The 15,965-nt window shown below is 32.7% G+C and overlaps 1 protein-coding gene across 2 annotated transcripts in view; it reads left to right on the forward strand.

Annotated features, from left to right (window-relative positions):
* LOC140434177 (uncharacterized) overlaps positions 1-15,965 on the forward strand; it is a 929,087-nt gene that overhangs the window by 649,956 nt on the left and 263,166 nt on the right. The window lies entirely within an intron of this gene.

Below are 15,965 nucleotides of genomic sequence, written 5' to 3' on the forward strand. Positions count from 1 at the left end.
GTTTGTATAACTCACGCGTACCATTCACTGTCACATATTAGTTAGTATCGCATACACGCATTCTTGGTTCAGAATTTTAACTGTCGCTTAGTTAAGTTGTTACCTAGTTATTATTCCATAGCTTATAGTTAAAAGCTAAACGCTTTAATTAATTATATTAATCTTGAAGAGAACATCCTTAGTTAAAGTGATAATTATAGTTCTAGTAACATTCAATCATTAAATTACGTATTGTTTAAAATGCTTATTTCCCACGTTAGTGGGTGGTCCTTCGATTTTGAAATAATTACATGATTTAGTACCCTCTAAATGGTAGTAAGATCGCCATCCTAATTTGTTGAACAAATGGCCGTTTAATTCTACCAGTTGTATATGAGCATACGTCATAACAGTAGAATTTACGTAATTGATTCTAAATCAACGTCGGACGAAAAATAAAATTCATATTTTTCCATGAAATTGATTTAACTTTTCAGCGATTTTATGCGAAACCTTTTAACCGGGTTAAATTTATGAGAATCTAGAATCTATCACCCAAAATAAGGGCATTATACGACAAAGCGTGAAAAGCAAAGGCGTAAAGGGTGATTTATGACTATATTTACAAGGGCCCGTCAAATTATTCTAGGAAAAACATCTAAACGGTCGTGTTTACCATTTAAAATGACGTGACATATTTTTTTGCTAATGGTAGAGCGCTAAACGTCCTCATTATAATTTTTTGGTTGAACGTATGATTTTACCAAAAAAATATCGGTTGCCTGTAAAGTCGGTTTTACGGGCGAAGATTTTACGTGACAACGTCTTTTTCTCGGTAGAATATTTATTGATATGAATATTATTAAATTGCACAATAGGAACAAGGAATTGAATGAAAATAAGAATTGCACAAATTTTAACTATAGAAATATATTTTGTTTACTAAAACATTGTACATGTAAACTTAAACTCAACTAATTTCTATTTGAGTGATTTTGTTGAGGATAGGACGATGATAGGAGAAATATGAAATGAAAGGAAGTGTTTCTGCTGTAATGTGTCTTGAACGCCAAGAACGCTCGAGAAAGACAGAGACCAGTGATGTTCCGTGGAGCTTATATATATATATATATATATATATATATATATATATATATATATATATATATATATATATATATATTATAATACAGTGCGTCCAATTAAGTGAATACCATAATGGAATTTTTTTTTAGTTTTATGACCTAAAACCTAAAATCAATCATCAATTAAATTTTTTGAGCCATATACACGAGGTTTGTCAAAAAATATGAACATAAAATTCATATTTTTTGATAAACTGCCTATATTACTAAAAAAATTTAATATCTGATGATTGTATTCTAAGTTTTAGATCATTCAGAACTTTTTAGAAAGAATAACTTTTTTCCATAAAACTAAAAATAGAAAAGTTTCCCATTATGGTGGCGACTTAATGGTTCAAAAGTTAAAGACCTTAAATAATTATGCTGAACTAATTATTAGAAATAACCATAATTCATTGAATTTTGTTTAATAAATAAAGAATCAAATTATTGGGACCAAATGCTCATATCAGCTATTATGATACAAATAAGGTTTAATAATATTTTGAGAAATAGTTATAGGTCATAATATTTACAGAAAGGTAAAACGTTCTGGTTCAAATAGATGTAACAACCATTATCTGCTAATGGATTAAGTCGGCAGTCAAAGAAAACCGACAGCACACACACCGTCATTTAGCTAATAATTTATCACTTAATACTTGAGATTCTTTGAGAATTGAAGAGACGTGTGTGAATGATTATGATTACGGAATGATGTTTATACAATATGTTATTATTGGGTATAAAATTACGAACTTGAATCTCGGGGTATTTCGCTTTCTTTGCATCTTTGCAAATATATTTTTAAACACTATAGGGAAGTATCAAATGAATTTTAATACAAACGTATTAAAAATACCAAGTATTAGGTTACACTGAAAAGTTTTTTGATGGTAACAGAAATAAAAAGATAAATTGTATTATCCGAATTTATTTTCAAGTCATTGTGATATTTGTTTTAAAATTAGGTAGATTCAAGGGGCAGTTCGGTAGATCGGTAGATAGGAATCAAATTCGGTAGATCTACCGAAAAATCGGTAGACGGAACAACACTGACAGAGACACAAGCACGGAAGCACGCACCGATTCAACGCGCCTACTTCTCTAGTGCTGCGCGCGCAGCGGACCGATCATGTTTGAGTGGGAGAGAGACGCAAGGCATTCGCCGGTCCGGCGGGCCTTTCTCTCGTTCGGTGACTCACTGTAACAAACGTGAGCGGGCGTTACACTTTTTCATGAATGACTCCGAGCCACAACCTAATTTAAGACGTTGTCACGTCAAAAAATTATTATAGCCAAATACTTTTGTTATTAATGTATTAAACATTTTACAATGAAGACTTTTTTAATTTAGGGGACATATATATTAGAGATAAAAGTATTAAAATAGGCCTAATTACACTGGAAGAGTACAATGAAAATAAAGGCATGAATAATTAATGTTGGACAGGCAGATTATACTGTTATACTGGCGATGACATAAAAGATTTACAGATGATGCTCGCTAAAATAAATACTGCAGGAAACCAATTTGGAATTACGATTAACAGACACAAAATTAAAGGCTATTATAGGCTATAATAGGCTATAAAATCTGCACTTAGCTGAATTCTTATTTGGGATTAAATACTCGAAAGTAAATATTTAGAAACCCCTTTAGCCAAATTTTTAGATTCCTAGATGACGCCAGGGGATCTCTACGCAAAAAATGTTTTCCTGAGTGACGTTTTTTTTATCTAAAAAAATTCATGAACATACATTTTAATGCACAAAACTCACGATTTTTTTTGGCGAAATTGAGGTTGCGACAAATATTTGAATTTTTCAGAAAAATTTTAGGTTTTGTAGATAATTTTTGGCAAACTTCTAAATAATTAGTTTTGTAGTGTAGTTTTTTTCGTTCTTTTGAATAGTGTAGTTAGATTTGCCATTTTTGCTCTGGAACATACTCAAAATCAAAAAAATCCAATTGTTTTGGCGTTTTTCCGATGTTTTTAGCACAAGAACTCAACTGTATGTCAATAAATAAGGACTTTTGATATATATTTTATTGTTATCTCTAACGCGAACAGGTTTGCCAATGGACTTACCTACAATGGTACTTTTAAGTACCCAATTCCACTTAAGAATCTAGCCTAGTGCAGATTTTACCATCTTATAGCGTTTATGGTGATTAGTAAAAAGAACATTCAAAATATCGACCAGCACATTGAAACTGAAAATATTGAAAGAGTACATCTGGGGTACACAGTAAATGATAAATGGCACCCTGAGGTAGAGATAACAGCAACCTAAGCGTTAGCATCCGAAGGTGTGTCATGAAATGTTATGTACTCTCTACTAAGTAGAGAAGTGGACGTTAATAGCAGCAACTAACAAAAAACTTAAAGCCTTTAGAAATGTGGCGCTTTGTATTGACGCTTACTAAGAATAACTTGGATAGGAAGAGGGACCAATACGGATGTATTGACAAGAATGGGCAAAAAAAGAATATTGTTAACAACTGATAAAAGGAAGAAAGCGTCATATCTGAGCCATGTGTTTCGTAGTGGTAAGTACAGTCTAGTACAGTTTATAGTGGAAGACAGTAATAAAGGTAAAAAAGGTTTGAGCAGAAAGAAAAAATCCTGGCTGAAAAACTTAAGGGAGCGGTTCCAAATACCAGTACCTGCAAATTCATCGAGAAAAGCTATGAGCATAATTAACGTGTATATCAAAAACAGCGTCAGAAAGTGTGGTTAACGATTAAACCAATATGGCGGTGGGATCAGGGCCGGATTCAATAATATTAAAACAATATGATACAATTATGATTAGTTATTGAGAAGATTTAAACATAATCTAAAAAAGTGCAACACATTTTTAATAAACTATGATTTATTCAATCAAAATCAAAGGGGTTGCCATTGGGTAGCTATTAAAAAATCATGTAATGTAGGCCAAATTCACTAACTGAGCATGTATAAAAAATGTAGTAGACAAATTGATTAAAACGTAAGAATACAAGATGCACATTGATTAAAAGTGTAGCGTAATAAATGCCACTGGTAGGCTGTGAAGAAATGTGCTTAACAGAAGATGGAAAATGCTCTGATCGTTGGCAACACGGTTACACAAATAAGGTTACTACGGTATGGGCTTCAGTTTGGTAGAGGTGTCTTGGTCGGGGTTCGACAGAGCTAGACTATAAGAGATTCGCGAGTGAGGTAAATACTCGTAAGAGAAAAAACTTTTGGGCACCAAACTATTTTTGAAGCAACAAGGAAACCTAGTAAATACGAGAATGGATAAAAAATTAGATCAATAATACACGATCTGACACAACGATCATAACAATATCTTCGGCCATATTGAGGTCGTTTCTAGTCACGTGATGACCTCGATAGATTGTAACTTTATGTTGCAAACATAATACGTGCAGGACAAAACAGAGAAACGTATTGTCGCCATGACGGTCGCCAACTTACATCGATAACCACATACACTTCTCCAAGAAACTAACGCACCACTTCAATAAATCAATTTTATTTACAAACAGGCAAAGAATAAAAAATAAAACACCAAATTTATTCTACATTTTATTAGTAATTATAACAATTTGTCTAATCATTAGAAAATGTTAAAGTACAGGAGAAAAAAAAATAAAACGGAAAATTCTAAAAAAATAATAATAAGAAAAGTAAACTAAAAGATGAAAAAAGTCTTAATAACGAGTGTTACCACCTCTACTACGTATAACAGCCTCACATCGTTGGCCCATACTTAAAATTAATTGCCGAATTTCATTTTGGTCTAGTTCTCTCCAAATCTGGATCAGCCTCTCTCCCACTTCCTGTAAGTTGTTTCCCAGATATTTACAATCGGATTTAAATCCCGACTATGTGCTGGTCATTCCATAGTGTTAATTTTTACCTCTTCTAGATAATTTCTGACGATCTATGCAGCTTGAGGTCTGGCATTATTTTGCATTAGTAAGAAATTTTCACCGATAGAAGGAGCGAATGGTACTACATGTTGCTCCAGGATCTCCAATATGTACCTTTCAGCTGTAACAGTTCTATTTTGTATGGCCACTATGTCCGTACGTGCGGTCACAGAAATATCACCCCACACCATAACGGATCCTCCACCAAAAAATGTGGTGTGTGAGAAGTTACACTGAGCATATCGTTCGTTGGGTCGTCGCAACACACGAAAACATCTTTCATTATTGTACAAACAAAATCGGGATTCATTAGTAAATAGCACTCGTTCCCAGTCAGCATCTAACCAATTAACGTGTTCTCTGGCAAAATGTAGTCTCCCCCTTCGATGCTCTGCAGTTAATAGAGGACCTCGGGCTGCAATCCTAGGTGTTAAGTTTTATTCCCAAAGTCGCTGGCGAACAGTTTCAGTACTAATTTGTATAGCATGCACGTCTCGAAACTGAATTTGTAGACTTCAATGTGTTACAAAAGGTTGTCGAAGAGCAGAAATTGTTAAAAATCGATCTTGAATAGGGGTAGTTACCCGGTTTCGTCCATGCCCTGGTCTGCGAGTATGATCCCCTGTTTTGAGGAATCTTTCTAACACCCATGAGACGGATGTGTGGGCACATTAAACCGACGACCAATTCTTCGGTAACTCCAACCTTCTTCCGATAGTATCACTGCTTGGGCACATTCATCTCGGGTTAAATGATTGACGTGATTGACGCTCCATAATAAACACAATTAACAATAATCAACAATTAAACAGTAGCCGAATAAAATTCGTGAACAATTGGAAATTAGTATATTTATAGAATTAGTACATTTTTTGCTTCTTTTTGTTTTGTTCCAAAAAAAAACTATAGCGATAAAACACAGTCAATAAATATAGAGTGTACGAATAGCGTGTACAAGGGGCTTGCAAAATATAACATTATAGTGGAAATTTTTATTAACGCTAATAAAATATTTTAATATTTTAAAGTGGTGCGTTAATTTCTTGGAGAAGTGTATTTTGATGATAAACGTTTATGGTGCGTTTATTTATTTTATTTAAAGTATCAGATATAGGAATTCGACGATAGAACGCAAGATTCCATGAAAAAATAAGCATCAAGCCATGTGTCAAGCTGTCAAGCCCATGAGATACTTTTCCAAACTAAGTAGTCATGAGATTAATTTGAAAGAGTAGGAATTAACACGAATGCATGAACGCTTTGTCAGAAAAATATTATCATTTCAACGCCTTTGATGAATACCAAATCCTGTGTCTGTGGCAAAGTTTCAGCTGTTTCAATTCGAGTCGAGTCGTCGATGCGGAATCAGCCTAATGGAAATTTGAGTATAACGTGATGGTTTTTGTTCTGTTATCCAAGTTTGCCTAAAGGAATCTTTATTATCTGGCAATATTTCCGGCGTTCGGAAGGGACTTTCATTATAAAATGTACACTGCGTTTAAAAGCGAAGGTAATCAAAAATAATTTAAAACAACTTTTGCGGTACTTTTTTGTTTCTTTGTCTTTGCAAGAAAACTTTCGAAGTTAATAATTACTTAGAACGTTTTAGTCATTATCAGAAGTTAATTTTATCTTATTTGTATGAAGACAATTGCTAACTACAATAACTACTATTACTAAACCATTATTTTCTTATTTATGTAGGAAATGATAATTTTTTTAGAAATGTTTTTCAAATAGCCATTACTCTAAGACAAAGAAAGCTTTGATAATTTACTTATGATAACCTATTTTCTCTTTTTGAATAATATTTAGACGTAGTCTTTCTAGACGACACAAATTGGAAAAAAAAGTTTTTTTATGATACTATAAATACACAGGTATCGACTAACTGATTTTGATAAAATATACAAAAGAATAAACGTCATTTTTAGTTATAAACAATATATTAACAATGTTAGATCACTATTTGATTTTAAATACTAAAGTTAAAGGTTAGTAAACTATATGGGAAATTAATACAATTATACTGAAAAAGCATATAAAATTCTTAAAAATGAGAGTTCGTAATGATTGTAACCATAGAACGACCCATCAGAAAGAGTTGGTGCCAATGGATGACAATATACTACCTACTTAATAGCAAAATTTTAAAAGAAACTTACCAAATAGATTTAGCACCTTTCACTCATCTTATTAATTTAATTCTATCAACTGGAGTATTTCCAGAAGTACTAAAATACCCAAAAGTAGGTACTACCTATCTACAAAAAAGGTGATTCCTCAAACACTGACAATTACAGACCCATAAGCATTGTTTCTACTTTTGGGAAAGTGATTGAAAAGGTTCTCAAACAACAATTTTATTACTGTTTTGAGTCAAATAATTACTTTAGCAACTTACAGTATGGATTCAGACCTGTTCGTTCTACTACAAACGCGGCACTTAATGTTGTGAGCGAGGTGATTGAGGGTCTTGAAGGCGGCAATCGCATAGCAATTTCTATTTGCAACTTATGAAAGGCTTTTGCATTCACAACACATTTTGCTTCACAAATTAAAATATTAAGGAATCAGAGGTATCCGTCTTAAGCTCATAACTTCTTATTTATGTGGCAGACACCAGGCGGTAGTGTCTAAAGGTCATCTCTACGATTTTCTATCCGTAAAACATGGAGTCCCACAAGGTTCGGTCTTAGGGCTTCTTTTTTTTATTATCTATGTCAACGATTTGCCTTAATTCATATTTCTGTACAAATCCATACAATTCGCAGATGATACGACGTATGTTATATCAAGAAAAAATATTGATGATTTAAAAATGTCTCATGAGGGAGTTTTTACTAAATCTAACTCATGGTTTGCTGCAAACAAACTAAACTTAACTCTGAGAAAACGCAAAATTTGGTTGTATCTGCAAGTAATTAACGCGATGATCTAGATAACAAAAGACTGTTAAACTATTTGGAATAACCATAGATAATCGACTGAACTGGTAGGCTCATATCTCACAACTTAAGAAAAAGCTATCAAGTTCATTATTTCTTATTCGTCAACTAGCAAGGGTTGTCAACTTTGAAACATTAAAATTACATATTTATCTTTATTCCACTCTCACCTAAACTATGGGGTAATTATATGGGACAATTCAATAAATGCATTTCAAATTTTTAGAATGCAAATGAACGCTATCAGGATTTTAGCAGGGGTTAGTTATCTAGAACATTGCCGACCTTTCTTTATCAAATACAAAATTGTGCCGCTACCTACTCTGTTAATATTTCATGTTCTAACTGAAATTCACAGAAAACGTGCTCATTTAATAAAGCAGTCTGATTTCCACGTTCATAATACGCGAAACTGTCACTACCTACGAACAAATTGCTGTAGATTAAGCCTTTCAGAAAAAAATTGCCTTAATTATAACTATTATAGTATTTTACCAAAAAGTATTAAACAGCTAAGCTGTAATAGTTTCGATAAAGTTATAAAAAAATATCTTCTAAAACATTGTTTTTATTGCCCAGAAGAATATATGACTCATTTCAGAACATTCACTCAACTGTTTACCGTAACTTTGCCATAAATCTGTTTCTGTTTAATATGTGTTTGTTTGTATATATTTAAGTTACGTTTCATATTCTTTTTTTATATACTATGTATTTTTTTGGCTTGCTACAAACAATATTTGTATTTGTTATGTAGTTAAATAAATACTCTACTCTACTACTTTACTCTACTCCGAAAGTTGGAAGCCAATGTAGAACAATAAAACACAACTTTCTTTGGGAGCCAAATGTTAGGCGTCGTCTAGATCAGTCTCTCAGGTTTGAGAACGCCTTATCTTGTTATCTCCCGTTCTGTTGAACGAATATTTAGGTTTTTTTTTTAATTCGGGATATCTCATTTCATAGATCATAAAAAATTTAATTAGTCAATTTATGAATTTTTTATTTAACCTAGTAATTTGTTTAAACAATTTAAAATAATTATTTATTTTGAAAAATTTTCCTTTTTATTATTATTAGTAGAAAAAGCTACAAAATGATAGTATCTTCATGTATTATAGTTATTAATATTTTTTAACAATAAATTTTATAAAAAAATTAAGTTTTTATTTGAAAGTCAAAGCTGTACATGTTAACTTTTCTTGAATTATGCCTACTATTTTTACAGTTACTTTTATTGACTCAAAAATTACAACAATGACAACATTATAAATATATTTTAAGCCATTAATTTTTATAGACTTTGTATAAGTATAAATAAATATGGTAATATTAGGTTTTTGTGTATAATTATACAAAGTTTATAACAATTAATTTGTTTAAGATATATTTGTAATGTTCTGAGTGAAACTCTCTAATTTTAAGGGAGTTAAGAAAAAAATAAGGTTAGTCCGTATTTTTTTTTCAGCGACAAAAAAGTAAAAATCATCCCCCAATTAGCACCCTAATTAAAAATAATACTTATTACTTTATTATTCACTTTGTTAATGTACTTATAGTATGTTCTAAAAATTTGCCTGGTTTAAAATGCTTAATTTAAAAAATACCTTTTTTTTCAAATATATTGAAAACTACATATATACATACATATAGAAAAGCAAAACCTACAATTTTATACTGCACAAAATATTGCATATCTCTATTTATAGTAGGATACTGTTGGTATTTATTGTACCTTCTTTTTCTTAATATTAATTTTAAAAATGTTTTCTTTTACTATCTTGACGTGGTTCACATAATTAGGCCACTGCTCTTTGGATACACGTTGGTAAGCTTCTTTTATTAACCGTTCTAACTATTTTCTTTAACATCGACGTTGTTTGAAGTCATGTACGTTTTCACTTGACTCCACACCATCTCAATCGGGTTCAGCTCGCAATAGTAAGGCGGTAGTCTCAACGCCATATTTTTCCGCAATTGTTTCAATTTTGTCGTACTAGTCTCTACATGCGGCCGCAGTATCCAGTAATTCATTTTTAAGTAAACTGCCTCGAAGAAAATGTTTCGATTTTTTCGATTAGCCAATCCTTGATTTGCCTTTTGTTCCACAATTTTTTCGGGAAATCAAATTTGCAGGAGTGATATGACGCGTTATCCAACGACAACGTTTTGGAACATGCCATAAAATCATTTCTTCTTTCAGCGTGAAGAAGAACAAACCAAGAACCTCTTTGGGTTGGATCTTTCAGTCCAGTAGAGAGCCCTTTTATGAAGACATCTCGTGGATTCTTGATCATTGTGTTCATCCATTTAGGTTTACATTATCCTTCTTTCTTAATGTTTTTATTTTTTAGAGGTACTTGTGTCTTCAGGATATGGTATCTTTTTTTTTCCATCATTATTAAATCTCAACGTCAGTTACCATATTTAAAACCCATGTCATTTAGTAGCCTACGAAATGTGGTTTTTGAAAAAGCAGGTAGAAATTCATCATCCTTCACTCTGTTTATTATGCTGTCGACGGTTGGTGGTATGTTTTCCACAAATAAAATCATTGACAATTTTCCTTGTTGGAGATTCCACTCCTCTCGTCGTAACGAAATATTTTGCCTAGCACATAGGGTATTATTATAGGGGGTTGAAAATTGGGGACAGAAACTATTGGAGCAGAGATAGGGCAAGCAAAATAAACGAAACTGTGCGAACGGCTCTCGGGGTTTATTTGGAGTAGCTGGATCGTGGATAAGTGAATGGAAAGGGGGTTGGATTGGGTCAAATACAAAAAAATAAAACAAATGGGTACTTACATGAATCTCCTGGAACAAACGGACAAACAAAACAAGAAGGACCTCTAGCTATTTAAAATAAGGACGCCGCTTCGAAAGATCCTTGTCTTGCTGGATAAAGGAAAAGGGCTCTTTCTTCCTAAAAAAGAAACACAAAAGGGGTTAGGAGACTTTTCTAAAATAAATAGACAAAATGGTTCAGACAAATAAATTAAACATTTATTACTGTCACAATCAGATAATACATAAACACTATATTAATAGTCACAAAAGTAAATATAAAAATAACAAAGAAAAATTTACATGTCCTTTTTGTTTACAAAATCCGTTTACAAGATGCTACAAAACTTATTACAGATAAAGAATTAACTTTTTAAGTGAAACCATGTATAGAGGTTAACCTTCTAAAAACAAAACAACTAATGTCAAAAATAATAAAGCTAAATCTCATATGTCAACATTAAATTTAAAACAGAGCAATTAAAATGACAGCTAAAAACGCCCTAAGATATATAACTTTAATTATTACAATAGTTTTAAATTGTATGAAAGCAATTATTATTTATATTAAAAAAATGTCTATTTTTACTTTAAAATTTAAAACAAAAAATTTACCTTGATTTCACTGAAGTTACTTTTCTTAACATTTTTGTGGTTGGAAACTCGACCTACTAAAATTTCTGGGGGTAGAACTGGGATGACGACCAGGGATAACAAAATGAGGGTGGAAGCTAGCACTGGCTGGAACACAAACCTTGGAAAACTCGTCTCGTTTAAAGACTGGAACAGGTACAACACAATGGCAACATGAGGTTATCTTCACAACTGTTGTAAAACGCCATTTTAAATCTCTCATATGAGATATAGCAAACAACAAAAAAAAAGTGATTACTCGTTCAGAGTTGATACATTACTTTGAGTAAAAATCACTTTTTCTTCGACAAATTTGCCGGCTTCTGCAAACTACATAACGACGTGTATCCTGTTTGACCAAATCTTCCAACTTAAAACTTGATTTTCACTCCGACCTTCGATGTTGTATACCGGCTTACCGGCTCCTACCGTTTCTCTTCCCCGCTAACCCAAAATTCTCGTCAAACCGTTCAAACAATATCGCAAAATAACTTTGAAACATTATTAGTTTAAAACTAACACGTACAAATCAATAAAACCATATTTTGGAATTTTTTCTTCTTTTACCTCACAATGTAAATGGGAAATATTTAATACATGGCCCAGGGACGTACTACAAATTTTTATACTTGAATATAAGATAGTTTTCAAGGGATTTTCTGCATGATACATCGTAAGTATTCTTACGTGAATTAAACTGGAAAATATTTTTCTTTCCTTTTTGTGCCAATTTTAGTTCGCCTTGCTGGACCCCTTCACGAGTGTCATAAACTCTGCGAACACTTACACCGTACATTTTCGAAACTTTTTCCACAGTAATAGTCAAGCTGTCACCATTTTTTAAGTTCAGATGATAGTCCAATACATTTAACACCACAAGTTTTACTTGTACACTAAGAGTCATATCATGTTTAAAATTCACGACAGATACATGATGTAAGTATTTTCATGAGCTTGCGAAAATGAAATAGAATTAAGCTTTCATAGTTTTTGCCAAAAAGTTTTTGGTCTAATGATCAGTATCCAAATCGACAAAGAGATATGTTTGCTTTACATGGACAATGGGGATTAAAACTGATTCGCTTCTCATAATGACTTTATAATGATCTTTATTTCCCAAGGAATGTGTTTACACTGGAAGCTATTGAAAATTGATAAATATAGATAAGCAATCGAGTTATATTTTACTTTTTTTATCATAATAATAGTCTTTTATATAACTGCAGGCATTTGTTGTGCGCGCGTATATTCAAGTGCTATGATTCTTAAATCCGGTCCTGATACACCGCTCGGGGCAAACCGGCAACGTGGTCCGCCGTTCTTCCATAAAAAATACATTGCCTATCTTACCTGAACTACATTCCAACTGTGACTTCCACTATAGACTAAAATTATTCACTAAATTTTATCTTCACAAACATGTTCCCGAAAGTATTAGAAGAGAAAGGTTAAATAAACTGATTAGGTAAAACGCATATGTGAAGGAGATTATTAATGGTATGACCCATAATGCAAAAACTGCGAAAATGGAGTTAGGATAGCTGCCACCGGATGGAGAAAGATAATAAAATTTAGATTTTCATTTTCTTTTATTTTAAAATCTTAAACTAATATGTTGTGAACTATATATGTATCGTAATGGTTACTCAAACGGTTTGGATTAATTAAGTTAATTCAAACAAACAAGTAAAGAATATTAATAATTAATTAAAGTAACTTTGATACTACAGAAGTATGAGCTTTTTGTAATTGGAACAGAATGTAAATATTTATCTACTACGATTCGTGCAATATGTTTAAAGCGCTCGTTCTAGCTTTGATTTAGGAGAGTTAATATTTTAGATAGTCCTTTACCTTCATCCTAACGTAAATTAATAATATAACCACACTGAAATTGCGACGCACCACTCATGTACTCTGTATTATTAATTGCATGTTTTCCAATTACTGGATGCGGTTTATATGGTAACCGAGAGTGCATATCTCTACAATATACACGCATATATATATATATATATATATATATATATATATATATATATATATATATATATATATATATATATATACTGAAAATGCGATAAACGCTTGTAATCAACGCTGATAAGTTAGACTACAAACACAACTATTTGGGTATGCAGCAGAAGATAGGACCAAGAAATACTCTTTTTAGTCTACCAAGCTTTCGCAAATCTTTATTTGCAGCATTAGGGTGCTACAATAAACAAAATTAGTACAAATTACTGAATAAAAATTATTTTGTATCCTACACTAATTGAGGTTAGTTGTCATGGTGTTTATAAAATGAAATGGACAACTCATCTGACTCCTATAAATGATGGCGAAAACTTTTTTTATAAAACACGCATGAATTCACATTCCGACGCATGAATTTTTTTAGGTATTAAAACAAAGTTGATATGGATCAAATCTGATAAATACGGTAAATACTCCAACAATTCGAACTTTAATTCATGGATTTTAGCCATGAATTAAAGTCCTGGTGAAAAAGGATTTTTTTTTCTTTTGCAAATCGGAAAAATTTTCTTTTTTTCACCAATTTTCTTCATCTGGTCATAAAGTTGCACGAATATTCAGAATTTATTGGTTTACGAGTTTGCAAGTAATCCACAAACAAAATTCCTTTGGATCCCAAACAACTTACGATTACACTTTCTTGGCTATTTCTGGACACGAATTTGTTTCGGAGCCGAAGATCCAGGTTGACACCACTCTTTATCCTCTTGTTTTGATTTAGGATCAGGACGATAGACAAGTCTTATGCATAGTAATGAATTGATGTTCAAAATTTACTTTGTCCTTTTAAAAAGGCTCTAAATGTTGCTGAAAAAGTTTAAAGCTTTTTCAATTCGACGCTGAACTTTTGGTGCTTGCACCACGAGGTCTAACTTACTTCTAATGCCGCAGAGATTGGATCCAGAGTTATTACTTTGTTTAGGCTGTCGCCTCTTCCAAGAAGGGGTACTCCTTTTTTGATGATTGATGCTTGTGGAGATGTAGTGGATTGCTTAAAAGCTGGGGTTCAGAAGGTGGCGTTTATGTGTGGACGATGTTGTGATGAAGCGCACAAGAAGAATTATTGGTGAAGAAAGCCAAACAAGTCGAAGAAGGTACTTACTAGCCATACTACGAATGGCTCTTAATCATCATTTTTGGCATGCATGCTGCGATATTTAATGGGGAATGATTCTAGAATATCAAAATACTCATAAAGAAGTTCGTGTCCAGTAATGTGTAGAAGCTTTGTTGGAGGGAACGGAACTTTTATTTTAGGAACTCTGGTGAGTATTTACCCTCGGCGATTGCAAGGCATCTTTAATGTTTGTTTTTCTTAGTTGTTCGAGCCTGGGATATCTCCTGCTGAGGAATAGGATTCTGTCCTTAATAGGTGTCAGATTAGCTACCTGATTCATGTGTGCTAATGTGCTAATGCCTGCACTTCCCCATGTAAAATCTAAGGATTTTCGTTTCGGTGGCTATAATGGTGTTAATTTGGTAGGTGTTAAGAGATGCGTAGACGCATGCCTTGTATTCGATAATCGGTCTTACAAAGGTTTTGTAGGTGTGCAATAATGTTTTAGATGGCATCCTGCCCATTTTATCGGCTAGCATTGTCAGGAGTTTAACCCTCTTTCTCACCCTGTCGAGGGGATCTTGAATGTCGGTTTTTCAGTTGAGAGTCCTGCTAAAATGAACTCTCAAATAGGAAACTGCGTTTCTTGGAATAAGGTCCTCTCCTAACAGTGTTATTCGGCCATAAACATCGCGACAATTGGAGGATTTGAATAAGATTAGTTGTGTTTTAGAGGGATTTATGGTCACTCTCTATTTATTGCACCACCTAATAACTCGGTCTAAGTAATTTTGCGCTCTTTTAAATACAGACAATTGTCCACGCTCTCCGTGTGGTTCTGACTTGAGGAGTATAGTGTGATCAGCGTATAGAAAAAGGGTTTCTGATCTATGCTGCGGGCAGGGATGTCACTATTGATCTATGCCGCAGAGAGTTAAAATACTACTTAAATACGACGATCATGTGAAATTTACAGAATTATGTTCGTACCTCTTTTGAGAAACGCAATAAATTAGATAATTTTCAAGAAATTAATCTTTTAAAAGTTCTAACTTGAGCATTTTGGAGTAAATGTATTATTTTCCACGGCCGTGTGGGTAATTGTAGACAAATGGTGCTCAGATTTGATAAAATATATGAATATTGTCAATTTGGTCGTGGAATATTTATAAAAGATTAATAATTAAATAAATAATTAAAATAAATAACTAAATAAGGTTATACGTTAACAATATTAAAAAGAATAACAACAAAATGTTTAAGTTAGCACTAAATACTTTTCCAAACACACTTAGTTACGCAAAAAGTAGACTAAATCTGTAATTTTATTTATATCGGTTAGCCAGTACGTATGTTAACTCTGGACCAGTCCCTCACTTATAGACAACATTGCATAAAAACGAAAGAGAAAGTAACAACTAGGAACAGCATACTAAGAAAGCTAACGGGAAGTAAATGGGGCGCACGTCCTGG

The sequence above is a fragment of the Diabrotica undecimpunctata genome, chromosome 2 (genome assembly GCF_040954645.1).
Source record: "Diabrotica undecimpunctata isolate CICGRU chromosome 2, icDiaUnde3, whole genome shotgun sequence".
NCBI lineage: Eukaryota > Metazoa > Arthropoda > Insecta > Coleoptera > Chrysomelidae > Diabrotica > Diabrotica undecimpunctata.